Source organism: Melozone crissalis, unplaced genomic scaffold, assembly GCF_028551555.1.
Source record: "Melozone crissalis strain CALT ecotype California unplaced genomic scaffold, PUWL_Pcris_2 ptg000105l_1, whole genome shotgun sequence".
NCBI lineage: Eukaryota > Metazoa > Chordata > Aves > Passeriformes > Passerellidae > Melozone > Melozone crissalis.
In genome coordinates this window covers 2,590,041-2,617,107 of record NW_026535882.1, presented here as the reverse complement: position 1 = coordinate 2,617,107, position 27,067 = coordinate 2,590,041, and positions in this window count along the sequence as shown.

The following is a 27,067-nucleotide window of genomic DNA, read 5'->3' as shown; positions in this document are numbered from 1 at the left end:
AAGAGGCCATAAATTCCAGGGAGACAAAATTGGCCACCGTGGCGTATTGGGCGCGCAGAGTGTGTGCGACCCTCCGCGCGTCTGGGGAGCCTAAGAAAAGTCCCCCAGGTTCTGGTTTGTCCCCTCGTTCTCCTCGTTCAGTTGCCCTTGCCCCTCAAACCTTTCCCTTGTCCCGTAGGCAGGAGCCCTCGAGGGGTATTTTGAAGGCCGACCAGAGGCAGGGGGTCCATCCTGCCCCTGCTCCCCCTCGACCGGCTCGGCCTCCCCCTTCGAGGAGCCCTGGCCAGGCTCCTTCTCTTCCCTTAACCTCTACCCCGGTCCCCAAGTCCCCGGTTTCAACCCCCAAAGTTTTTCGGTTTTGCGAAGACCTTCAGAAGGGCTCCCTTGGAGCCCGAGATGGCGGCGGCCATGCGGCCATTCCCGCCAGGGCTCTTTCCTCTTCTCCTAACCCTTTCCTCCCTGATGCCAACCCCTTCCTTCCCCTGGACCCAACCTCTTTTTCTGTTGTCCCTTCCTCATATCTTCCCTCTGCCCCTTCCATTTCTCCGCCCTCTGATCCTCCGTCGGCTCCTCTCCAGGTTCCTCCCCCGGTTCAGCCTTCGGTTAACTCCTCCCCTGCTCCACCTTCATACTCTGCTCCGCCTCTGAACTCCTTCAAGGAGGCGGAGAGGGGTGGTGTGCCCCATTGCCAGACCCTGCCTCAACCTCCTCCAATTCCGGTTCCCACGCTCCCCCTTCCGGTTCTCACGCCTTGTGTTCCGGGGGGGGGGGGGGTGGATGAAAGGAAGCTGGGGCAGGCGCCTTTATTGGAACCCGTTCCGGTTACGTGCCACCTCAGCGGGGAGGGGAGCCCTCAGGCCCAGTGGGTGCCTTTAGCACAGGCCCGGATTAAGGAACTGTGCAAGGCACAGAAGGACTACTCCCGGGGGTCGCAGTACTTCCGTGGTATGCTCCGGAATGCCCTTGCACAGGGAGATCTGGTGCTGGCGGGCCTGAGGGCCCTCTTCTCCAGTTTAACAAGACCCATGGAGTTTAGGGTCTGGGTGGGGGAATGGAGGAGGGAGATAGTGGAGGTTCTCCCGATTCTTTTGGGGAATCCTTCAATGTCTCATGACGCGGACGGTTTGGTAATCTCCCAAGAACATCTTTTGGGCGTGGGACAGTGTGCAGAGGGGGCAGCTCAAGCAAAGGCCTTTTTCCCGCCTCAGCTTGTAGAGACCGCTAAGGCAGCAGAGCGGGCCTTTTATAAGCTAGAGGTGGTGACCTCCCAGTGGGAGGACGATGAAGTCCGGCAGGGGCCACAAGAGCCTTATATGGTCTTCATCGAGGGCCTCTACCCATACGTGGAGGCGCAGGTGACCGGGGACGATGACAGGGAGAAGATGCTCCATAGAATGGCGTATAGCAACGCCAACCCGGACTGTCGGAAGGCCATCCGGATTCTCCCTTGAAGTCCCCTGCCCACGGTGGAGGCCATGATAGAGGCCGTGGTAGGCCAGGTCTCCTTAACATCACGGCCTAAAAGAGCTTCAGTGGTCTTTGCAGGTGGCCCTGAGCCAGACTTCTTTGATATAGAAGCTGCCCTCGTTGCCAGACCCCCAAAACCCGGGTCCGGCAGAAGATCAACGGCCACCCACCCCTGCCACCTCTGTGGCAAGACAGGGCATTGGATGCCCCAATGCCCGATGCGATTAGATTATTTAGAGTATAGAAGGAGGCGGGAAAGGGAGGAGAGTAAGGGCATAAAAAAATAGGCCCGGAGCGCAGCCCCTCCCTGCGCGAAGACAAAAATGCGGCAGGTCACTTAACAACAAGCGGGGAAGGAGGAGAAGAGAGAGAGCCGCCTACATTTTCTTTGCCGAACTTGACTTCTTTATCGGATATGACTACACCAACCTGTGGTACTGTACCTGCGCTTAACACCATGTCCTCTGTTTCCCCCTACAGGCTGCAGCAAACTAGGAACTTTTATCTCCCTAGTAGTGACATCCAGCTGGTGTCTGTCGACCTGCAATTCCCGGGTCGCTGGAGGAAACTTGGACGTTGCAGGTGGACCGTCGTCGGGGACACGAAGCACACACCGTGAGACATTCACATCGTCCCTGGTCTGGTAACTACCGACCGGGACCGTTTCGCGGTAGGGCTGTACTGTGTCCGACCCCCGCTCTTCCTCCCTAAGGGACAGATCATTGCCCAGGCTATTCCGGTTCCAGATAAAGATCATTGGAAGAACTCCGTGGAGAGGACATCGCCTCCGACAGTAGCCTGGGCACAGCTGGTGGGGAGGGAGAAGCCCCGCCTGACTTGTCAGCTCTCGTTGGGCTGAGACAAAAAGATCGTGAGGGGTCTTTTGGACACGGGTGCGGATGTGACGATCATTCCCTCTCGGGAGTGGCCGTCACATTGGGACTTGCAAAGCGCTGCGGGCACGATCTCAGGTGTTGGGGGCCTTCAATTGGCCAATCAATCTAAGAGCATTGCGCAAATTAAGGGGCCCGACGGGCGATTGGCCTCTATACGCCCGTTCGTTTTTGATTACACCAAGCCTCTCTGGGGAAGGGACCTACTAGCCCAGTGGGGAGCCAGAATTGACCTCCCAAAGACTCCCCAGGTTTTTCGGGCAGTGGCCACTGAGGAGCGCCAGACCTGGAAGCTGAATTGGCTGTCAGATAAACCAGTACAGGTCTTGCAGTGGCCACTCAACAAGCAAAAATTAAAGGCGCTCAATGAGCTCGTTCAGGAGCAGTTACTGAAAGGCAACCTGGTGGAGACAATGTCACCTTGGAACTCCGCAGTGTTTGTCATTAAGAAGCCTAATAACGACAAGAGGCGGCTCCTGACAGACCTCTGCCAAATTAACGAACAAATAATTGACATGGGTCCTCTTCAGCCAGGGATGCCCTCCCCAGAAATCCTCCCCCAAAATTGGAATTTGGCAGTTATAGATATAAAAGATTGTTTTTTCCAGATTCCCCTGCACCCAGACGATGCCCCGCGCTTTGCGTTCACGGTTCCGTCCATCAACCGTGAGTCCCCAGCCAAGCGCTATCATTGGCGGGTGCTTCCGCAGGGCATGAAGAACAGCCCTGTGATCTGCCAATGGTATGTCGCTTTGCTGCTGTCCCCCATACGTATAGCCCTTGGGGATGCCGTCATCATCCACCATTACATGGACGACATCCTCGTGTGTGCGCCCGACCACAGTCTGCTTGCCCATGTGCTTGACCTGACAACCAATGCGTTGGTTGCTGCAGGGTTCGAGCTCCAGCAGGACAAAATTCAGCGGATGCCACCTTGGAAATACCTGGGCCTCGAAATCACAAAGCGGACCATTGTTCCGCAGAAATTGGCTATTAGGACAAAAGTCCAGACCCTAGCGGATGTCCATCAGCTGTGTGGGTCTTTAAATTGGGTGAGACCCTGGCTAGGCATTTCAACTGAGGAACTAGCCCCACTTTTCAATTTGTTGAAAGGGGGAGAGGGGCTGATTTCCCCTAGGGCTCTCACCCCAGAGGCAGAGGTGGCCTTGGAGAAGATACAGAAAATTATTTCGGCCAGGCAGGCCCACCGTTACCATCCGGGCCTGCCCTTAAAATTTATTATACTGGGAAAATTGCCACACCTCCATGGCATGATACACCAGTGGGACACCAGTGTAAAGGACCAGGGGCTGGGTGACCCCCTCTTAATTATAGAGTGGGTGTTCCTCAGCCACCATCGGTCCAAAAGAATGACACGGCCACAGGAGTTGGTAGCCGAACTGATCCTCAAAGCAAGATCGAGGATCAGGGAGCTGGCGGGGTGTGATTTCCCATGCATACATATCCCAATTAAATAAAAATCACGACAAATTACATTAAAGACCTTTGAAGAACTGCTGCAAACCAATGAATACCTGCAGTTTGCACTAGATAGCTACACTGGGCACATCGCAGTAGATCGGCCGGCCCACAAATAATTCAATTCGGAGTTTAAATTATCGCTGAAAAAGGTTCAGAGCAGGAAGCCGCTGGATGCCTTGACAGTTTCCACAGACGCGTCTGGAGCATGCCACAAGTCAGTGATGACTTGGAAGGATCCTCAGACTCAGCAGTGGGAGACTGATGTTGTTGTTGTGGAGGGCTCTCCACAAGTTGCTGAGTTGGACGCAGTCGTCAGGGCATTCCAGAGGTTCCCTGGGCCTTTTAATTTGGTTACAGATTCTACGTATGTCGCAGGTGTAGTGTCTCGAGCTGAGTCTGCGGTTCTTCAAGAGGTCACCAACAAAAGATTGAGTTTCTTAACAGGCTCGTCGAGCTAGTCTCCCACCGCGAGCACCCTTTTTATGTTATGCATGTGAGGTCACATACTGCTCTGCCCGGGTTTATTTTGGAAGGCAACCGTCGTGCCTACTCTCTGGCCGCGGCTGCTGTTCCGCAGGCCCCTCTCCCAGACGTGTTCGGCCAGGCTAAGATCAATCACCAACTTTTCCATCAGAGTGCGCCTGGCCTGGTCCGGCAATTCAATCTGACGCAGGATCAGGCCAAGGCGATAGTGGCCACATGTCCCCAATGCCAACAGGATCAGATGCCCACCATGGCCTCGGGGGCCAATCCCCGAGGTTTGGCGAGCTGCGAGGTGTGGCAGATGGAGGTGACACATATCCCATCTTTTGGTCGATTGTGTTACGTCCATGTCTCAGTTGATACCTTCTCCGGGGCTATATATGCTTCTGTCCACACAGGCGAAAAGGCAGCGAATGTCCAGAAGCATCTGCTTCAGGCATTCGCTGTCTTGGGCATCCCTAGGGCCCTAAAAACAGATAACGGCCCTGCGTATACTTCCAAGGAGCTGCGGAGCTTCCTGCAGCAATGGGGAATAGTCCATAAGACCGGCATCCCCTATTCCCCAACAGGCCAAGCCATGGTGGAGAGGGCCCACCAGAGCCTTAAGAAGATCCTATCCCGGCAACAACCGGCGATGAAGGTGGAGACCCCCCACGTCCGGCTGTCAAGAGCATTGTACACGCTTAACTTTCTGAATTGCTCTGTTGACAGCCAATATCCTCCAGTGGTCCGGCACTTCGGCAGTCACCAGCAGCTGCAGCCTAAAGCCAGGCCACCGGTTCTTGTAAAAGATCCGGAGACCTGGCGGACGGAGGGCCCCTTTGACCTGGTGACCTGGGGGAGGGGATATGCCTGCGTGTCCACTCCCTCAGGCCCCAGGTGGATTCCATCCAAATGGGTTAGGCCCTTCGTCCCGAAACAGAGGACCAAGAGGGAGGCAGTACCACAGGTCTGGCAAGCTTGTTGGCGTCGGTGGAGGAAACCACACCATCAATCTTTGTCTTTCTCTATGGATCTTCCCCCAGTTATAGAAGAGCCCTCTCCTCCAGCTTCTCCTCCACCCCTTGACCTCCTATGTCACGTTTCCTCCCATTCACCCCCTGCTCCAGCTCTTACCCCCCGTATGTTTTATTTAAACTGGTTGTTTGGAGAAGAACCATTTTTGTGAATTCGTCATACTTTTGCTATCTTATTTCAGTTACATCTCCCCCATGGCCCCCGTTTCAACATTGCTGGCCCCCAACCGTAGCCTGGTAATGGCGATCATGACGACCTGCGGACTCCTTTTGCCACCTTCGGAGCCGTTGGTCATCCCCCAGCCGAAAGTCAACGTCTGGCGTGCCTTGGCTCAATCGTTAGGACAGGACAGTATATGCCTAGACACCGGCGCAGCAGAGGACCCGATGTTGTCTTGCCTTGTGGGTTTCCCTTTCTCTCCAGGCGAGTTTCCCCCTGCCTTCCAAAGTGCCTTTAACGCTATCCTAGCCCAGAGCCTCACTATCCTCCCCAGTTTTGATTCCTCCAACGCCTGGAGAGACGGAGTGAGCAGGCTGGATCCTGCACCCTCCGAGCCCACAGAGTTACATCTCCTCGGCTCGACCAATGCATCAATTTGCTTTCAGTTTGATTATACAATCACCCCTGTCGAGAGGGGTAGTGAGGTAGTGCTACAGTCCAAGTTAGAATACCAAGCTAAGCAGTGGTGTAAGGCTGTCCTAAAGATCCTCGGCCCCACCACTACCGGACGGACCCCTTACTCCCTTCCCCGAGGCTTGTTTTTAATTTGTGGCGACCGGGCGTGGGTAGGCATCCCCTCTGGCCTGGTCGGAGGGCCATGCACTTTTGGCCGGCTGACGCTGTTTACCCCCAACGTCACTCAAATTATCAATTGGAAGAAGACAAACATCACATCCAAATTGGCTAGACCTAAAAGAGATCTCAAGGATCTCACTGAGGATTGTGATGATGAAATTACTCATTGGTCACACTCAAAATCTGTCGCCTTTACCATCTTGTTGCCTTGGGTATCGGTGGCGAAGGCTCTAGGTGAATTGGGCCGCCTAGAGTGTTGGGTGGCTAAACAAGCAAATTTTACTTCAGCCGCGCTCTACGACCTCCTCACAGACGAGGAAATAACAAGGAAGGCGACACTCCAAAACAGAGCAGCAATAGATTTTCTATTGCTGCTCCATCATCATCACTGTGAGGAGTTTGAGGGCCTCTGCTGCCTGAACCTGTCCTCTCGAGCCGAGGACGCCAGACATTCCATCAAGAGGCTGCAAGACCTTGTCCATCAGGTCAAGCAAGAGACCTCTGACTGGCTGGGGGACATTTTTAAGGGTTGGGGCCTCAGCGGGTGGGCTGGTTCCATAATAGAATCTGTTTGCAAGGTTGTTCTGAGTTTAATAATACTTTTAGTTTTCATTATTTTGATCCGCGGTTTGGTCCAGAGACTAATGGCCAGAGATACCTCAGCATCTGTCAACCATGCCGCAGTCCCATCGGACAAGCCCATCGAGCTGGAAGACCTCTCCTCGGAGGCCGAAAAAGCAACAGATGAGGGAGGGGCGACCGCACCGTCCTTCGACCACCCAGGGGCGGGAGGATTCCAGCTCGAAGAAGGCGAGGCCTGGCTGGACCAGCCGCGACATCCTGAATTTTAAGTTTCTGTGGACTTCCCATTCTTTTTATCTTATTTGTTAAGAAACGAGGAGATGTTGTAGTGTGTTTTTAAGTTTCTTGTTTTTGCTCCCCCATTTTATGTATTATTCCCCCCCTGTTCTTTGTAAGATGGTTCTTCCCCCTCCAGTTTTCCCACCACAGAGCCTTTGGCAGTTATGTTACTATGGTTACCCCTGCCCCTGTTAATTGTCAATCTCCCAAGTTACATAACTGCCCCTCCCTTATCCCACCATATAAGTAAAGTTTTCCTCCTCCCTGAGCCCATTCAATCACCCCCCACTCCTCCCTGCTTTCTAGAACATTCTTCTCTCTGGGGGTGGTGGTTGGCTGGCGTCCCGGGGCCCCTCTATTGTTCTATGTTTATTGGATAAGTTCTTGTGTCAGTTTTCTTATGTACCTCCCCACATGTTCCCCTATTGGTTAGCTGGTCTTCCCCTCCCGTCTCCACCCCTTCCCTGTAAAACTCTGTCTCCCCCCGTGTTCGGGGCCATTTTGCTGTGGGTTTTTCCACCTGTTGGTTTGCCCTGTGCTGCATGTGGGCTCTTCAATAAACCGACGTTTTACCCCCAGCAAGTGGTCGCCTGCTCTCTTGTCTCTTCCAGCGCGAATCCAAGTCCGCAATCCAGCCCAGCCCGAGGCCAGGACGCCAAGGGGGGCTGGCCTCAGATGCACAGGGGCGTCGGCCGCTTTACCCCTTCAGCTAGCCGGACTTAGGGCCGTGAACGCCCTCGCGCATTCTAGAACATGATGGGAGATGTTTTCTGTGCTGGCACAGTTTCTCCTTGCCAGACATAGTGGAAAAGCTTTTGGCTGAGATGTAGACAACAAGAGACGCTAAAGACGAAGGTACGATGCTCTCCGGAGCTAAGAGCTGCTCCCGGGCGTCATTCAGCAGAAGCCGTGCTGCAGAGAGCACTGTGACCGGCACAATCATCTTTGCGCGAAGAAGCCGCTTCTACGCCTCCGGGGGCCGGAGAGAGCGGCAGCTTCGGAAAGGTTAAGAAGGAAGCTGCACAACACTGGGATTGTGAGCGCAGCTTGCTGTGGGATCTCAGAACCTCAGGACTGAGATGCAGAGTGACCGAGACCACCCTTGGGGGGCTCGGGAGTCCTGGAAGGTTTCCAGAAGTGTCTGGTGGCTGGACTTTGATCCTACGCGAGAGACGACACCTGTATGAGGATGGGAGGATTTCACTGGGGTGAATGGTGAAGGGATAAGTTAATTAGAGTGTAAAACACAGGGTTTAGGATTTCTGTACTGGGGGGTCTAAAGAAGTAAGATGGAGGAATTGGGGCGTGTCCTGTCCTTCTTCTTCTTCTTGGCCTCCAGCTTTTGTGGTGATGGTGGCACTTTGGGATTGGTTTTTACTAAAAGTGCACCGGTCAATAAGGGTAAAAGGTATTGGAAAGAATAGGTAAATATTGTATACGTAATTTTGAGTATAAAGATAAGTGACCGCCCCGGGGGCTCGCAGTGTGCACGTGGCTGGCTTGCTGTGCGGACCTCTGTCAGGCAGAGAGAAAATCTTTTAGATAAACAACCAATAAATACTGAAGTCCGAGAAAGACCTGTAGCCTCTTCTCATCCTTTGAAGTGTGGGCTGCCCAAGGCCATCTCCGAGCCTTTCCAGGCCACAAAACAGCCAAGAGAAGGGGCAAGTGGCGTTCGCTGCGTGGACTAGTCCCCACCAACCTTTCGGGGGGGATCAGCCCTGAAGAGCTGAAGAGCAGAAGAGCCGAGAGGGCAGCTCCGACCTTGGACGAATTCCCGGGAGAACACTGATAACTCCTGAGGAGAGGAGAGAAAAAAAAACGGCCAGGAGAGTCTGCAAAAAACAGCAGTCACTGAGAATTCTATCTCTCCGCTTCTGCCGAAGACAGTTCGTAGCAGAGCGGCCTGGACCGGGTCCAGAAAGGCCCCTCTTGATCCATCCCTCGTGACCCGCTGGATGGAGATCGGGAGCCTTCGGACCGCTCTGACGACAGATTCGGTAAGAAGGTCAAAATTAAGAACATGGGAGGCACACTCTCCCAGGAACAGCTGGGAATTTTGTCCGCCTTACAAGGCGTGGCTGCATCATACACGTAAGGGATCCCAAAGAAGGAGTTTAAACAATTATTGTTGTGGGTGAGGCTCAATTATCCACTTTCAGAAACACACCTGCTATTCAAAGTGGGGTTCTGGACGGAAATTAACAGACATTTATATCTCTTAGCGACAAAAAAAGATGACACAGCGTTAAAGCTGCTCTCGCCAGCAAGATTAATGCTGGAAGGTATTTCGGTGCAGTCGAAAAGACTGGAGAAGCAACGACAAGTTGCGGGGCCCTCAGAAAGAGGGGGAGAGCAAAGTTTTTTGAAAAAATTAGCTCTGGCCTTTGATAGCCAGGAGGGAAAGGCTCTCGAGGAAAGGGAGCAGGAAATAGTATCAAAGTCTCCAGTCCCAAGACACAGAAACCCCAGGAAACTCCTAAAACGTCCTGAAACCCTGGAGTGTACAGGCGAATCAGGATCTGACTCAGACAAGAGATCGGAAGGGGGGATGAAGGGAGGAGAAAAGGGATCCAGGGGGGCGCTTTCTCGCGAAGGGCATGGAGGCGCGGCGGCAGAGCAGGGCAGCCAGGCTGCGGCGGTGCAGGCGGGGGGCGTGAGTGAAGAGATAACGGCCGGCAGGGAGCCAGAAACGCGCGCGACGGGCAGGACTCGCAAAGACCGGAGGGGGGAGTCACAAACCGGTGCGGGAGCGTTAGGCACGGGCGGCGAATTGGGGGAAACCATGCAGCCCCAGAGGGCCACGGTAGTTAGACGCAGGAGGCGCGCGGTTTTGACGTCAGACCCAGTGCGGAGGTCGGCTCGAATCGCGGAGCGGGCCCAGGTGCCGTCGGGAGGCAGGCGCATACCGGTGGGAGGAGTGGACACAGCATCAGAGGAGGAGGAGACAGAGTCAGGGACAGACTGAGGGGAGGAGACTTCGGAGGTGGAATGAGGGGGAGAGAGTGACGTCAGCTCGGGAGAGACAGGGAGCGGCTGGGAAAGCACCCATGCGCGGAGAGCAGAACGCGGGCGGGGGCGGGCCAGGTCCCCTGTGACGTCTCGGGCGAGGAGGGGCCGTGCTCGGGATTCCGCATCTCGGGGGCCCACCCCCTCTCCAGACTCGGTGCCTTTAGTCAAAAACCTCGGAGTCCAAGGCTCATCCCTTCAAGGGTAACGTTCCGGTGTTCGAGCTCCATTTTCAGCTTAATTAAAAGCCAGGCAGGCTCGGGCTCGGGCGAGATCGCGAACGCGGCAGTCGAACGGAAGAGGAGCAGTCGAGCTCATTCCGTCATCCGAGTCAGGGAGGTCGGTGACAGCGCCACCTCGTGGGTGGATGACAGAAATGCACGACATGCCAGATCTGTTTTGTGGAGCCACAGCGCCATCTCGTGGCGAGACTGCAACAATGCAGCAATTTTTCCACAACATAGAGTACTGCAGTCACAAATATGTTACAGAGCGAAACCAAGAATAAGTGAAGAACCTTTGGACGGGATCACAGTGTTCTCAGATGGCTCAGGGAAGACACACAAGTCAGTGATCATGTGGAGAAACTCAACGACAGGAGATTGGGAATCAGACATTAGGATGGTTCAGGGCTCTCCACAAATTGTGGAGTTGGCAGCCGTTGTCCGAGCATTTCAGTTGTTCAAACAGCCTCTCAATCTGGTGACAGATTCCGCATACGTTGCGGGTGTGGCCAAGAGATTGGAGGGTTCGCTCTTGAAAGAAGTCAGTAATGAGGTTTTATACTCATATCTGACGAGCTTGAAGATACTGCTAGAGGGCAGGGAAAGAGAATATTTTATCACACACATTAGAGCGCACACAACACTTCCGGGGTTTTTAGCGGAAGGGAATGCTCGAGCGGACAGGTTGACAATGCCCATTTTGCAAACGCTGCCGGACGTTTTTGAGCAGGCAAGATTAAGTCATGCAGTCTTTCATCAGAATGCGCAAGCGCAGATGGAGTCCTTTCGTCTCACAAAGAGTCAGGCGAAGGAGATCGTTAGTGCTTGTCCAGACTGTCAGCTTGTGCAGCCACCTTCTTCTACCGGAGTGATTAATCCGCGAGGGCTGCAAAGTCTTCAGTTGTGGCAAGCTGATGTCACAAAGTATCCATTCTTGGGGAGGCTCAAAAATGTTCATGTTTCTGTAGATACATTCTCAGGCGCAGTCTTTGCTTCAGCACAGGCAGGAGAAACAGCAGACCATGCTTGTCGACATTTTCTGCAAGCATTCACATCATTAGGTGTGCCTCACGAGATCAAAACAGACAATGGTCCAACGTATACAGGCAGGGTACTTGACAAATTCCTGAAAAGATGGGGTGTCAAACATACGTTTGGTATTCCACATTCGCCCACAGGTCAGGCGATCATTGAGAGAACACATCACACCCTGAAATCCCTTCTGGACAGACAAAGGAGGGGTGAGCCGGAGGCAACACCTCACATGAAATTAAATAAGGCACTGTATGTGTTGAATTTCTTAAATAGTTCATCCTCAGAACCCAATCCACCAATCGTGAGGAATTTTCTAAACAGCACACAGGGAAAGCTAAGGGAAAATCCTTTAGTTTTGATCAGAAACCCAGAGACAGGACAAATAGAGGGTCCTTTCAAACTAATCACTTGGGGCAAGGGTTTTGCTTGTGTTTCCACAGATCGAGGTCTGAAGTGGGTGTCAGCGTGACATGTGAAGCCATTTCGAACGCGAGAACACGAGAACGCTGACCCGAGAAACACAGAGACGAGTAGTCAGACAGAAGTCGAGACTCAGACTGCGAAAAACGACCCAGAAGAGAAATAAAAAGAAACTAAGGACTTTGGGGATTTTCCATTAGGGTCCTGGATGAAAAACAAAACAATGCTCTCGCACAAAAGCGAAGTCATGAGTTTCATGATGCTCATGTGCATCATTCTTTCATTCATTGCAGTGAGTAATGGAGGAAATCTACCTATTAGTCAGCCAAAGCAAAATGTATGGGAGACTTTAGCTCAAGCAGCGAATTTAGATAGTATTTGCCTGACACATTCGAGACCAGGCAAACCATTTTCAGCATGCATGGTTGGATTGCCAGTGGACGAATGGCCAGTTCCAGGGCACTCCGCAGTTAACATTTCACAGGTCATTAAAGATCCTGTGAAAGAGTGGTGTGCTTGGACACATCTACTTCCTGTGGCTTCTACAGAACCTCAGGAGTTGGAGATTTTTGGGTCCATGACAATGGAACTCTGCATGCAGTTTGAAATTCTAGGTGTCACAAAGGCAAAAACTATCGATGTAACTCCCAATCATGAATTCTATAAGAATGCATCAGCATGGTGTAAATATACAGAGAAAACTGCCAGGGGATCGATCCAAGTCCCAGTGCAATTGCCACGGGGTTTGTTTTTATTTTGCGGAGACAGAATTTGGCACGGCATTCCTGCTAATGCCACGGGAGGTCCATGCAGCATTGGGGAAATTTCAGTGCTATCGCCTGATTTGAACATGCTAAGAGAGAAAAAGCACAAAGAAAAAAGATCAATACAACAATATGCGGCAGATTGCAATGATGAAATATTTTCTTGGGACAAGACAGCGAGGATTGCTACAGCAATCTTCTCACCTCAAACAGCATCAGGGGTGGCCTTGACTCAGATCGACCGCATGGGTTGTTGGTTGAGCAAACATGCGCGGTCTGTGTCTGTCGCATTGGATGACATGTTAAAAGACATCAGTGGCGTAAGACAGGCGACTCTTCAGAACAGAGCGGCAATCGATTACCTATTGCGCGCTCATGGACATGGGTGCGAAGAGTTTGAAGGGATGTGCTGCATGAATCTCTCACATCATTCAAGGTCAATTCATGAAAGTATTAAAAACATAAAGGACAGCATAAATAAGCTTGGCGAGATCACAGGATCATGGATCGATCAGCTGGTAGAATTCTTTGAAATCTCTCCCATTTGGAGAGGAATTTTAAAGATAGGATTCTATATTTTAATAGTTCTCCTAGTCCTCATACTTGTCGTCCCACGCATATTCGAATGTTTAAAACGTGCGATGAATCAGATAGCAAAAGAGGTCTTCTTGGTGCAAAGAGAAGGGGAAGATGTGGGATCTCAGAACCTCAGGACTGAGGTGCAGAGTGACCGAGACCACCCTTGGGGGGCTCGGGAGTCCTGGAATGTTGCCAGAAGTGTCTGGTGGCTGGACTTTGATCCTACACGAGAGACGACACCTGTATGAGGATGGGAGGATTTCACTGGGGTGAATGGTGAAGGGATAAGTTTATTAGAGTGTAAAACACGGGGTTAAGGATTTCTGTACAGGGGGGTCTAAAGAAGTAAGATGGAGGAATTGAGGCGTGTCCTGTCCTTCTTCTTCTTCTTGGCCTCCATCTTCTGTGGTGATGGTGGCACTTTGAGATTGGTTATTACTTACAGTGCACCGGTCAATAAGGGTAAAAGGTATCGGAAAAAATAGGTAAATATTGTATACGTAATTTTGAGTAAAAAGATAAGGGAACGCCCCGGGGGCTCGGAGTGCGCACGTGGCTGGCTTGCTGTGCTGACCTCTGTCGAGCAGAGAGAAAACCTTTTAGATAAACAACCAATAAATACTGAATACCGAGAAAGACCCAAAGCCTCTTCTGGTCCTTTGAAGCGCGGGCTGCCCAAGGCCATCTCCGAGACTTTCCAGGCCACAAAACAGCCGAGAGAAGGAACAGCTTGCCAACTGATAGAAAAAAGTACCTTAGCACTCTCCTGACTATTCCAATCACATGAGCATTCAATTGGAAGCTGTTTCAGGAAACTCTCTTCCTCTACTTGCAAAACACTCGGCAGACCTCCGTGCAACTTCTAGAACACGATGGGAGATGTTTTCTGTGCTGGCACAGTTTCTCCTTGTCAGACATGGTGGAAAAGCTTTTGGCTAAGATGTAGACGACAAGAGACGCTAGAGACGAAGGTACGATGCTCTCCGGAGGTAAGAGCCGCTCCCGGGCGTCCTTCGGCAGAAGCTGCGCTAAGGGGAGCGCCGTGACCGCCACAATCGTCTTTGTGCGAAGAAGCCGCTTCTTCACCTCCGGGTGCCAGAGAGAGCGGCAGCATCGGAGTGGTGAAGAAGGAAGCTGCACAACACTGGGATTGTGTGCGCAGCTTGCCAACTGAGAGAAAACAGTACCTTAGCTCTCTCCTGCCTTTTCCAAACACGTGAACATTCGATTGGAAGCTTTTTTAGGCAACTCTCTTCGTCTTCTTGCAAAACGCTCGGCAGACCTCCGTGCAACTTCTAGAAAACGATGGGAGATGTTTTCTGTGTTGGCACAGTTTCTCCTTGCCAGACATAGTGGAAAAGCTTTTGGCTGAGATGTAGAGGAGAACAGAGGCTAAAGACGAAGGTACGATACACTCGGGAGCTATCATCCGCTCCCGGGCGTCTTTTGGCGGAAGCCGCGCTATGGTGAGCACTGTGACCGCCACAATCGCCTTTGCGCGAAGAAGCCGCTTCTTCGCCTCCGGGAGCCGGAGAGAGCGGCAGCTTCGGAAAGGTGAAGAAGGAATCTGCACAGCACTGGGATTGTGAGCGCAGCTTGCCAACTGATAGAAAACAGGACCTTAGCACTCTCTTGCCTTTTCCAAACACATGAGCATTCGATTGGAAGCTGTTTTAGGGAATTTTCCTTCTCTCCTTACAAAACACTCGGCAGACCTCCGTGCAAATTGTAGAACATGATGGGAGATGTTTTCTGCGCTGACGGAGTTTCTCCTTTCCAGACATAGTGGAAAAGCTTTTGGCTGAGATGTAGACGACAATAGACGCTAAAGACAAAGGTACGATGCCCTCCGGAGCTAAGAGTCGCTCCCGGGAATCTTTCCACCGAAGCTGCGCTGCGGAGAGCACTTTGACTGCCACAATCGTCTTTGCGCAAAGAAGCCGCTTCTTCCCTTCAGGGAGCCGACGGGAGTGGCAGCTTCGGAAAGGTGAAGAAGGAAGCTGCATAACACTGGGATTGTGTGCGCAGTTTTCCAACTTATAGAAAACAGTACCTTAGCACTCTCCTGCCTTTTCCAAACACATGAGCATTCGATTGGAAGCTGTTTTTGGCAACTCTCTTCGTCTTCTTGCAAAACACTCGGCACACTTCCGTGCAACTTCTAGAATACTATAGGAGATGTTTTCTTTACTGGCACAGTTTCCCCTCTCCAGACATAGTTATAACGCTTTTGGATAAAGTGTAGACAACATCAGATGCTAAAGACGAAGGTACGATGCTCTCCGGAGCTAAGAGCCGCTCCCGGGCGTTTTTCGCCAGAAGCTGCGCTTCCGAGAGCACTGAGACCGCCACAATCATCTTTGCGCGAAGAAGCCGCTTCTTCGCCTCCGGGAGCCGGAGAGGTCGACAGCTTCGGAAAGGTGAAGAAGGAAGCTGCACAACTCTGGGAGATGTTTTCTGTGCTGTCACAGTTTCTCCTTGCCAGAAATATTTGAAAAGCTTTTGGCTAAGTAGTAGTTGAGAAGAGACGCTAAAGACGAAGGTACGATGCTCTCCAGGGCTATGAGCTTCTCCCGGGCGTCTTTCGGCAGAAGCCGCGCTGCGGAGAGCACGGTGACCGGCACAATCGTCTTTGCGGGAAGAAGCCGCTTCTGCACGTCCGGGAGCCGGAGAGAGCGGCAGCTTTGGAAAGGTGAAGAAGGAAGCTGCACAACACTGAGATTGTGTGCGCAGCTTGCCAACTGATAGAAAACAGTACCTTAGCACGCTCCTGCCTTCTCCAAACACATGAGCATTCTATTAGAAGCTGTTTAAGGCAACTCTGTTTGTCTTCTTGCAAAACACTCGTCAGACCTCCGTGCAACTTCTAGAACACGATGGGAGATGTTTTCTTTTCTGGCAAAGTTTCTCCTTTCCAGACATAGTGGAAAAGCTTTTAACTAAGGTGTAGACGACAAGAGACGCTAAAGACAATGGTACGATGCTCTCCGGAGCTAAGAGGCGCTCCTGGCCGTCTTTCGGCAGAAGCTGCGCTGCGGAGAGCACTGTGACTGCCACAATCGTCTTTGCGCGAAGAAGCCGCTTCCTCGCCTCCGGGTGCCGGGGAGAGCGGCAGCTTCGGAAAGGTGAAGAAGGAAGCTTCACAACACTGCGATTGTGAGCGCAGCTCGCCAACTGATAGAAAACAGTTCCTTAGCACTCTCCTGCCTTTTCCAAACACATGAGCATTCGGTTGGAAGCTGTTTCGGGCAACTCTCTTTGTCTTCTTGCAAAACACTCGGCAGACCTCCGTGCAACTTCTAGAACACGATGGGAGATATTTTCTGTGCTGGCACAGTTTCTCCTTGCCAGACATATTTGAAAAGCTTTTGGCTAAGTGGTAGACGACAAGAGACGCTAAAGACGAAGGTACGATGCTCTCCGGAGCTAGGAGCCGCTCAGGGGCGTCTTTTGGCAGAAGCCGCGCTGCGGAGAGCACTGTGACCGCCGCAATCGTCTTTGCGCGAAGAAGCCGCTTCTTCAGCTCCGGGAGCCAGAGAGAGCGGCAGCTTCGGAAAGGTGAAGAAGGAAGCTGCGCAACACTGGGATTATCAACGCAGCTTGCTGTGGGATCTCAGAACCTCAGGGCTTAGGTGCAGAGTGACCGAGACCACCCTTGGGGGGCTCGGAAGTCCTGGAATGTTGCCAGAAGTGTCTGGACTTTGATCCTACATGAGAGACGACACCTGTATGTGGATGGGAAGATTTCACTGGGGTGAATGGTGAAGGGATAAGTTAATTACAGTGTAAAACATGGGGTTTAGGATTTCTGTAGAGGGGGGTCTAAAGAAGTAAGATGGAGGAATTGAGGCGTGTCCTGTCCTTCTTCTTCTTCTTCTTGGCCTCCATCTCCTGTGTTGTGATGGTGGCACTTTGAGATTGGTTATTACTTGCAGTGCACCGGTCAATAAGGGTAAAAGGTATTGGAAAAAATAGGTAAATATTGTATACGATATTTTGAGTATAAAGATAAGGGACCGCCCCGGGGGCTCGGAGTGCCCACGTGGCTGGCTTGCTGTGCGGACCTCTGTCGAGAAGAGAGAAAATCTTTTAGATAAAAAAACCAATAAATACTGAAGTCCGAGAAAGACCCGTAGCCTCTTCTCATCCTTTGAAGCGCGGGCTGCCCAAGGCCATCTCCAAGGCTTTCAAGGCCACAAAACAGCCGAGAGAAGGAACAGCTTGCCAAGTGATAGAAAACAGTACCTTAGCACTCTCTTGTCTTTTTCTAAACACGTGAGCATTCGATTGGAAGCTTTTTCGGGCAACTCTCTTCCTCTTCTTTCAAAACGCTCGGAGACCTCCGTGAAACTTCTAGAGCACGATGGGAGATTTTTTCTGTGCTAGCACAGTTTCTTCTTCCCAGATATAGTGGAAAAGCTTTTGGCTAAGATGTAGATGACAAGAGACGCTAAAGACGAAGGAACGATGCTCTGCGGAGCTAAGAGCCGCTCCCGGGCGTCCTTTGGCAAAAGCCACGCTAAGGCAAGCACTGTGACCGCCGCAATCGTCTTTGCGCGAAGAAGCCGCTTCTTCGCCTCCGGGAGCCGGAGAGAGCGGCAGCTTCGGAAAGGTGAAGAAGGAAGCTGCATGTCGTGGGGTGACAACCTTTATCCCAATACTTTATCCCAATATCGTGTGTTGTGTCTGGCAGCTGTGTTTTTTCTCTCTCTCTCTCTTCCCCCACCCCCCCCCCCCGGCCGTCTTGCCGCTGCGGGGTGAGGAGGGAGGAGGGAGGGGGACTGGTTGCACTTTGGCTTTTGGCTGCTTGGCTGGCTGGCCTCCTCGCTTTTGCTTGCCGCTTTGCTTGCTTTCTACTGCCTAAGCCCTAGCTGATAGCTGCCTTTTTTCCCTTTGCTGCTTTCTGCGCTGTTTTTCTTTTTTCCCTTTTCTTTGGTCCTCTCTTTCTTACCCTCCCCTGAAGATACTGGACCGACTCCGGACCTGACCTGGGACGTCTGGCGGGATCTCCGGAGCCTGCGAGAGACGCTCGGCACCCTCCACAACACTGACTGGTCTTCTTTTCTTTTCTTGTGTTGGGGAGTGTTCTTTTGAGATTTGTCAATAAATAGGTTTTGTTTTCCACTTTGCTCCTCCAAGGAATTCCTTCCCGAACCCGGTATTGGGGGGGTGAGGGGTGGTTGGAGGTTTGTTTTTTTTTTGGGGGGGACTCCCTTTTGGAGATTTCCCCTAATTTGTCCTAAACCAGGACACTGCACAACACTGGGATTGTGTGCGCAGATTGCCAACTGATAGAAAGCAGTACCTTAGCACTCTCCTGACTATTCCAAACACATGAGCATTCGATTGGAAGCTGTTTCAGGCAACTCTCTTCCTCTCCTTTCAAAACCCTCGGCAGACCTCCGTGAAACTTCTAGAGCACGATGGGAGATGCTTTCTGTGCTGGCACAGTTTCTCCTTGCAAGACATAGTGGAAAAGATTTTGGCTAAGATGTAGACGACAAGAGACGCTAAAGACGAAGGTACGATGCTCTCCGGAGCTAAGAGCCGCTCCCGGGCGTCCTTCAGCAGAAGCCATGCTAAGGCGAGCACTGTGACCGCCACAATCGTCTTTGCGCGAAGAAGCCGCTTCTTCGCCTCCGGAAGCCGGAGAGAGCGGCAGCTTCGGAAAGGTGAACTAAGAAGCTGCACAACACTGGGATTGTGTGCGCAGCTTGCCATCTGATAGAAAACAGTACCTTAGCACTCTCCTGCCTTTTCCAAACACATGAGCATTCGATTGGAAGCTGTTTTAGGCAACTCTCTTCGTCTTCTTGCAAAACACTTGGCAGACCTCCGTGCAACTTCTAGAACACGAAGGGAGATATTTTCTGTGCTGGCACAGTTTCTCCTTGCCAGACATAGTGGAAAAGCTTTTGGCTAAGATGTAGACGACAAGAGACGCTAAAGGCTGTTGTGGTGTGTTTTTAAGTTTCTCAGTTTTCTCCTACATTTTTTATATGTTCCCCCTATGTTCACTATAAATGGTTCCTCCCTTCCCAGTTTTCCCGCCACTATTGCCCTGACGGTTGAGTTTCTATGCTTACCCCTGCCCCATTTTAGTTGTCAATCTCCTAAGTTACATAATTGCTCCTCCCTTATCCCACCATATAAGTCAAGTTTTCCTCCTCCCTGGGCCCAGTCAATCACCCCCCACTCCTCCCAGGTTTCGAGAACCTCCTTCCCCTTGGGGGTTGTGGTTGGCTAGTGTCCTGGGGCCCCTCCTCTACTTCATGTTTACTGGATATGTTCTTATGTCAGTTTTGTTATGTACCTCCCCACATGTTCCCCGATTGGTTAACTGGGCTTCCCTCCCTTCTCCACCCCTTCCCTTTAAAACTCTGTCTCCCCCCGTGTTCGGCGCCATTTGCTGTGGGTTTTTCCATCTGTTGGTTGCCCTTTGCTGCCTGGGGGCTCTTCAATAACCCGACGTTTCACCCCCAGCAAGTGGTCTCCTCCTCACTCGTCTCGTGCTGCGTGAACCCAAGTCCGCAATACAGCCCAACCCGAGGCCACGACGCCAAGGGGGGCTGGGTTCTGATGCGTAGGGGCGTCGGCCTTTTTACCCCTTCTGCTAGTTGGATTTAGAGCCGAGTACGCCCTCGCGCAGTCTCCCGCCCAACGTGGGGCCTGACGAAGTGGACATTTGACCACGGACCGGACCCTGCAGAATTGGGATTTACTTACCCTCTGGACGCCGGACTACCCCAGGTGGTGGCAGGCCCCGTTATAGGGGCAGCGCTCCCTGGGGATCGGAGTTAGGACTCCTCGCACCCTCAGAGGACGACTCCCGAGACGAGGACCCTCGCCTGGTTTTTCTTTGTCGCCGCTGCAGGATTGGAAAGTTCGGACCCCGACCTGGGGACTCTGGCTTCCCCTCTGCCCTTTTAACTTTCCCTAGGGGTACATGCCCTGCGTTGGGGACCTACCCCCTGCCTTCTCTCCTTGAGGTTTTTCCTCACCCCCGTGCCGTTTTTGTTTTGTCTTCCCTGTGGGTGCCGGATTTCCCCAGACGTGGGGCCCAGACCCATCACCCAGTCTCCTTCTTTCCCTCCGGCTGTATACCCAGACTTTGGGGCAGTGGGGGGAGCAGGGGTCGGCGGCGAGCGGCTCACTGTTTAAGTTCTCGTTGTTCTCCAGGCGAGTGGTTGGGTCATCTGAGGATTTTCCCCCTTTCTAGTGGCAGCAGTTCCTGCTCTAGAAAGGTTCCATGGGTGCAGGCTTGGGAAAATCCCAGAAGGAGGTTTATTATGTTGTGAAGGGTTTGTTGCTTGGGGGTGGTCAGAAGGCCCCCGAGCAGGAGTTTAAATTTTTAGTTAAGTGGGTATTTTCTACGTTCCCCAAGGTCTCCCCAGAACTTGTAAAACAGCCACGGTTTTGGGCAGCCGTTTTGGCAAAATTAGAAGAGGCCATAAATTCCGGGGAGACAAAACTGGCCACCGTGGCGTATTGGGCGCGCAGTGTGTGCGACACTCCGCGCATCTGGGGAGCCTAAGAAATGTCCCCCAGGTTCTGGTTTGTCCCCTCGTTCTTCTCGTTCAGTTGCCCTTGCCCCTCAAACCTTTCCCTCGTCCCGTAGGCAGGAGCCCTCGAGGGGGATTTTGAAGGCCGACCAGAGGCAGGGGGTCCATCCTGCCACTGCTCCCCCTCGACCTGCTCGGCCTCCCCCCTTCGAGGAGCCCTGGCCAGGCTCCTTCTCTTCCCTTACCCTCTACCCCGGTCCCCAAGTCCCCGGTTTCAAACCCCAAAGTTGTTCGGTTTTGCGAAGACCTTCAAAAGGGCTCCCTTGGAGCCCGAGATGGCGGCGGCCAAGCGGCCGTTCCCGCCAAGGCTCTTTCCTCTTCTCCTAACCCTTTCCTCCCTGATGCCAACCCCTTCCTTCCCCTGGACCCAACCTCTTTTTCGGTTGTCCCTCCCTCATATCTCCCCTCTGCCCCTTCCATTTCTCCGCCCTCTGATCCTCCATCGGCTCCTCTCCAGGTTCCTCCCCCGGTTCAGCCTTCTGTTAACTCCTCCCCTGCTCCACCTTCATACTCTGCTCCACCTCTGAACTCCATCAAGGAGGCGGTGAGGGGTGGTGTTCCCCATTGCCAGACCCTGCCTCAACCTCCTCCAATTCCGGTTCCCACGCTCCCCCTTCCAGTTCTCACGCCTTGTGTTCCGGGGGTGGGGGGGGGTGGATGACAGGAAGCCGGGGCAGGCGCCTTTATTGGAACCCGTTCCGGTTACGTACCACCTCAGCGGGGAGGGGAGCCCTCAGGCCCAGTGGGTGCCTTTAGCACAGGCCCGGATTAAGGAACTGTGCAAGGCACAGAAGGACTACTCCCGGGGGTCGGAGTGCTTCCGGGGTATGCTCTGGAATGCCCTTGCACAGAGAGATCTGGTGCTGTCGGACCTGAGGGCCCTCTTCTCCAGTTTAACAAGACCCATGGAGTTTAGGGTCTGGGTGGGGGAATGGAGGAGGGAGATAGTGGAGGTTCTCCCGATTCTTTGGGGGAATCCTTCAATGTCTCATGACGTGGACGGTTTGGTAATCTCCCAAGAACATCTTTTGGGCGAGGGACAGTGGGCAGAGGGGGCAGCTCAAGCAAAGGCCTTGTTCCCGTCTCAGCTTGTAGAGACCGCTAAGGCAGCAGAGCGGGCCTTTTATAAGCTAGGGGTGGTGACCCCCCAATGGGAGGACGATGAAGTCCGGCAGGGGCCGCAAGAGCCTTACATGGTCTTCATCGAGCACCTCTACCGATACGTGGAGGCGCAGGCGACCAGGGACGATGACAGGGAGAAGATGCTCCATAGGATGGCGTATAGCAACGCCAACCCCGAGTGTCGGAAGGCCATCCGGATTCTCCCTCGAAGTCCCCGGCCCACTGTGGAGGCCATGATAGAGGCCGTGGTAGGCCAGGTCTCCTTAACATCACGGCCTAAAAGAGCTTCAGTGGTCTTTGCAGATGGCCCTGAGCCGGACTTCTTTGATATAGAAGCTGCCCTCGTTGCCAGACCCCCAACACCCGGGTCCGGCAGAAGATCAACGGTCACCCACCCCTGCCACCTCTGTGGCAAGTCAGGGCATTGGATGCCCCAATGCCAGATGCGATTAGATTATTTAGAGTATAGAAGGAGGCGGGAAAGGGAGGAGAGTAAGGGCACAAAAAACTAGGCCCGGAGCGCAGCCCCTCCCTGCGCGAAGACAAAAATGCGGCAGGTCACTTAACAACAAGCGGGGAGAGAGGAGACGAGAGAGAGCCGCCTACATTTGCTTTGCAGGACTTGACTTCTTTATCGGATAGGACTACACAAACCTGTGGTACTGTACCTGCACTTAACACCATGTCCTCTGTTTCCCCCTACAGGCTGCAGCTAACTAGGGACTTTTATCTCCCTAGTAGTGACATCCAGCTGGTGTCTGTCGACCTGCAACACCCGGGTCGCTGGAGGAAACTTGGACGTTGCAGGTGGACCGTCGTCGGGGACACGAAGCACACACCGCGAGACATTCACATCGTCCCTGGTCTGGTAACTACCAACCAGGACTGTTTCGCGGTAGGGCTGTACTGTGTCCGACCCCCACTCTTCCTCCCTAAGGGACAGATCATTGCCCAGGCTATTCCGGTTCCAGATAAAGATCATTGGAAGAACTCCGTGGAGAAGACATCGCCTCCGACAGTAGCCTGGGCACAGCTGGTTGGGAGGGAGAAGCCCCGCCTGACTTGTCAGCTCTTGTTGGGTGGGGACAAAAAGATCGTGAGGGGTCTTTTGGACACGGGTGCGGATGTGACGATCATTCCCTCTCGGGAGTGGCCGTCACATTGGGACTTGCAAAGTGCTGTGGACACGATCTCAGGTGTTAGGGGCCTTCAATTGGCCAATCAATCTAAGAGCATTGTGCAAATTAAGGGGCCCGAAGGGCAATTGGCCTCTATACGCCCGTTCGTTTTAGATTACACTGAGCCTCTCTGGGGAAGGGACCTACTAGCCCAGTGGGGAGCCAGAATTGACCTCCCAAAGGCTCCCCAGGTTTTTCGGGCAGTGGCCACTGAGGAGCGCCAGACCTGGAAGCTGAATTGGCTGTCAGATAAACCAGTACAGGTCTTGCAGTGGCCACTCAACAAGCAAAAATTAAAAGCGCTCAATGAGCTCGTTCAGGAGCAGTTACTGAAAGGCAACCTGGTGGAGACAATGTCACCTTGGAACTCCCCAGTGTTTGTCATTAAGAAGCCTAATAAGACAAGTGGCGGCTCCTGACCGACCTCTGCCAAATTAACGAACAAATAATGGGCATGGGTCCTCTTCAGCCAGGGATGCCCTCCCCAGCAATGCTCCCCCAAAATTGGAATTTGGCAGTTATAGATATAAAAGATTGTTTTTTCCAGATTCCCCTGCACCCAGACGATGCCCCGCGCTTTGCGTTCACGGTTCCGTCCATCAACCGTGAGTCCCCAGCCAAGCGCTATCATTGGCGGGTGCTTCCGCAGGGCATGAAGAACAGCCATGTGATCTGCCAATGGTATGTCGCTTCGCTGCTGTCACCCATACGTACAGCCCTCGGGGATGCCGTCATCATCCACCACTACATGGACGACATCCTCGTGTGTGCGCCCGACCACAGTCTGCTTGCCCATGCGCTTGACCTGACAACCAATGCGTTGGTTGCTGCAGGGTTCGAGCTCCAGCAGGACAAAATTCAGCGGATGCCACCTTGGAAATACCTGGGCCTCGAAATCACAAAGCGGACCATTGTTCCGCAGAAATTGGCTATTAGGACAAAAGTCCAGACCCTAGCGGATGTCCATCAACTGTGTGGGTCTTTAAATTGGGTGAGACCTGTGGGATCTCAGTCTCTCAGAACTGGGGTGCTCGGGAGTCTTGGAATGCTGCCAGAAATGTCTGGTGGCTGGACTTTGATCCCACATGGGAGATGACATCAGTATGAGGACGGGAGGATTTCACTGGGGTGAATGGTGAAGGGACAAGTTAATTGGAGTGTGAGATACAGGGTTTAAGATCCCTGTACAGGGGGGTCTAGAGAGGCAAGATGGAGGGATTGGGGCGTGCCCTTCTCCTTCTTCTTCTTCCTCTAGGCCTCCATCTTCTGTGGTGATGTTGGCACTCCGGGATTGGACCTTATTAGGGGAACACTGGTTAATATGGGTAGAGGGTATTGGAGAAAAATGATAAATATTGTATACGTAACTCCGGGTATAAAGATAAGTGACCGCCCCAGGGGCTTTCAGTGTGTGCCCATGGCTGACTGCTGAGCAGAACTCTGTCAGGCCAAGAGAAAATCTTTTAGATAAGCAATTAATAAACACCGAGACCGAGAACAAATCTGAAGCTTCCTCTCGTCCTTTCGAACCCGGGGGCCCAAGGCCATCTTTGGGCTTTTCCCCAGACCATCTAAACAGCCGAGAAATCCAACAGAGACCCTGGCTGGGCATTTCAACCGAGGACCTAGCCCCCCTTTTCAATTTGTTGAAAGGGGGAGAGGGGCTGAGTTCCCCTAGGGCTCACACCCTACAGGCAGAGGAGGCCTTGGAGAAGATACAGAAAGTTATTTCGGCCAGGCAGGCCCACCGTTACCATCCGGGCCTGCCCTTCAAATTTATTATACTGGGAAAATAGCCACACCTCCATGGCATGATACACCAGTGGGACACCAGTGCAAAGCACCAGAGGCTGGGTGACCCCCTCTTAATTATAGAGTGGGTGTTCCTCAGCCATCATCGGTCCAAAAGAATGACACGGCCACAGGAGTTGGTAGCCGAACTGATCCTTAAAGCAAGATCGAGGATCTGGGAGTTGGCGGGGTGTGATTTCACATGCATACATATCCAAATTAAATTGGAATCGGGCCAACTTGAATTAAAGACCTTTGAAGAACTGCTGCAAACCAATGAATACCAGCAGTGTGCACTAGACAGCTACACTGGGCGCATCGCAGTAGATCGGCCTGCCCATAAATTATTCAATTTGGAGTTCAAATTATCGCTGAGAAAGATTCAGAGCAGGGAGCCACTGGATGCCTTGACAGTTTTCACAGACGCGTCTGGAGCATCCCACAAGTCAGTGATGACTTGGAAGGGTCCTCAGACTAAGCAGTGGGAGACTGATGTTGTTGTTGTGGAGGGCTCTCCATAAGTTGCTGAGTTGGACGCAGTCGTCAGGGCATTCCAGAGATTCCCTGGACCTTTTAATTTGGTTACAGATTCTGCGTATGTCGCAGGTGTAGTGTCTCGGGCTGAGTCTGCGGTTCTTCAACAGGTCACCAACAAAAGATTATTTGATTTGCTTAACAGGCTCGTCGAGCTAGTCTCCCACTGCGAGCACCCTTTTTATGTTATGCATGTGAGATCACATGCTGTCCTGGGGTGACGGTATGATGCTTGTATCCCCATTCATCCGTTCTGTGCCTTTAAGACTTGCTCTGAAAAGTGGAAGTTTTGTTTGGATTTCCCTTATCAGGACACAGAGACAAGGCAGTACATAGGGCTGTTTTCACTTCTAGCTCGCAGCTCACTGCTTTTGCTTGCTTGCTTTTCTGCTCTTGCTTCTGCTCTCGCTTTTGCTTCTGCTTATAAGCTAGTTTAGCTAAACAGTCCAAATTCCTTCCCGGACTGTTTCTCCTCTCCTGTTCCTGTGACCATCTCGAACCTGCTCCGGACTGGGACCCGGGAACACCGAAGGTTTGGCTGCAGCAGCTGGCCCAGCGCCGGAGGGACTGAGAGCAGAGCAACCACCCCGAAAGAGACTTTCTGATTTTGTCATCTTTCTCAGAGTGGTGTCAGCTGGTATTGTTCATTTTGTGTGTGGGGGGTGCTGTGCCAGTCAAATAAACAGGTTCTTTCCACTTCTCTCCGAGGAATTTTTTCCCGAACCGGTTGGGGGGAGGGGCCGTGTGGGTTTTGCTTTCTGGAGGGGCCCTCCTTTGCAGATTCGTTAACAAATTTGCCCTAAACCAGGACAAAATATTGGTGCCCAAACGTGAGGCTCGAGAGAGAGTGGAAAAACCCTGTTTTGACTGCATTTTGGTTGCTATTACTCTGTGTTCGTTTAAATCAGCTAATAGCCATGGTTTTTGAATTGATAATGTCTATTGGGGTGAAGTTTTACATGCATTTCTGGTCCCTAGGGTTTTTTGAGATTTTAATACCTCTCTGGTCCCTAGGTTTATTTTCTTATCCAGAAATAGCTTTAGTATTGCCCCTAATACGTAGTTTTTACATCAGAGGGGCAGTGACCAGAGTAGCTATCCTGCTGGGCTTTGTGGCAATAATGTGCAAGAAGTTTATAAACATGCTAGTGTCTGCTCCAGGTATGAATGGTTCATGGCTATGGTTATGCATCCAGTTTGTTGCAGGAGGAGCAGGAGGGAATGAGGTTTTTCAGCCTCTGCTTTCCTCCTTCTCCTATGAATCAGTTGCATCACTAGTGAAGGATGTTCAGTTTCCCCTCAATGTTAAAGAGACCATTTTCCTGGTATCCAATCTGATAACCTTCCTCTATACAGCCTGCTGCTTCTCTAGAATGAGGGCTGAGATTTCTAGGCGGGCTGATGAGACCCCTGACTCAGGAGTAGACCCCGGTGTGGAAAATCCTAAGTGGTGTGGGAAATGGGAGGATATGGGCCAAATCCTGAAGGAATTCTCTGACCCTATAGTCTGGGATTTTCCCCATGAACAAATTCAGAATCCAGCTGAGGTGGGGATATATCTGAAAGAGAAGTACCAGGATGAGCCTAAGGAGAGGAAGGTCATTGCAGTGAGCTGGGTCCTGGCATATGCTTATCACACACTGCTAGATACTGTCGGGCAGCAGACAGAGGCAGGGGGGCAGGGAGATAAATCAGCAACTTTCCCGGTGACTCAGGCTGCAGCTAACACTCCAGGCTCGAAGCCAGCATCTCAACCCATGGCTGTTGCTACCAGCACTAGAAGTGGGAAATGCACGGACAAGACCAATCGACCAGGGGATGATGATGATGATGATGATGATGAAGGAGAAG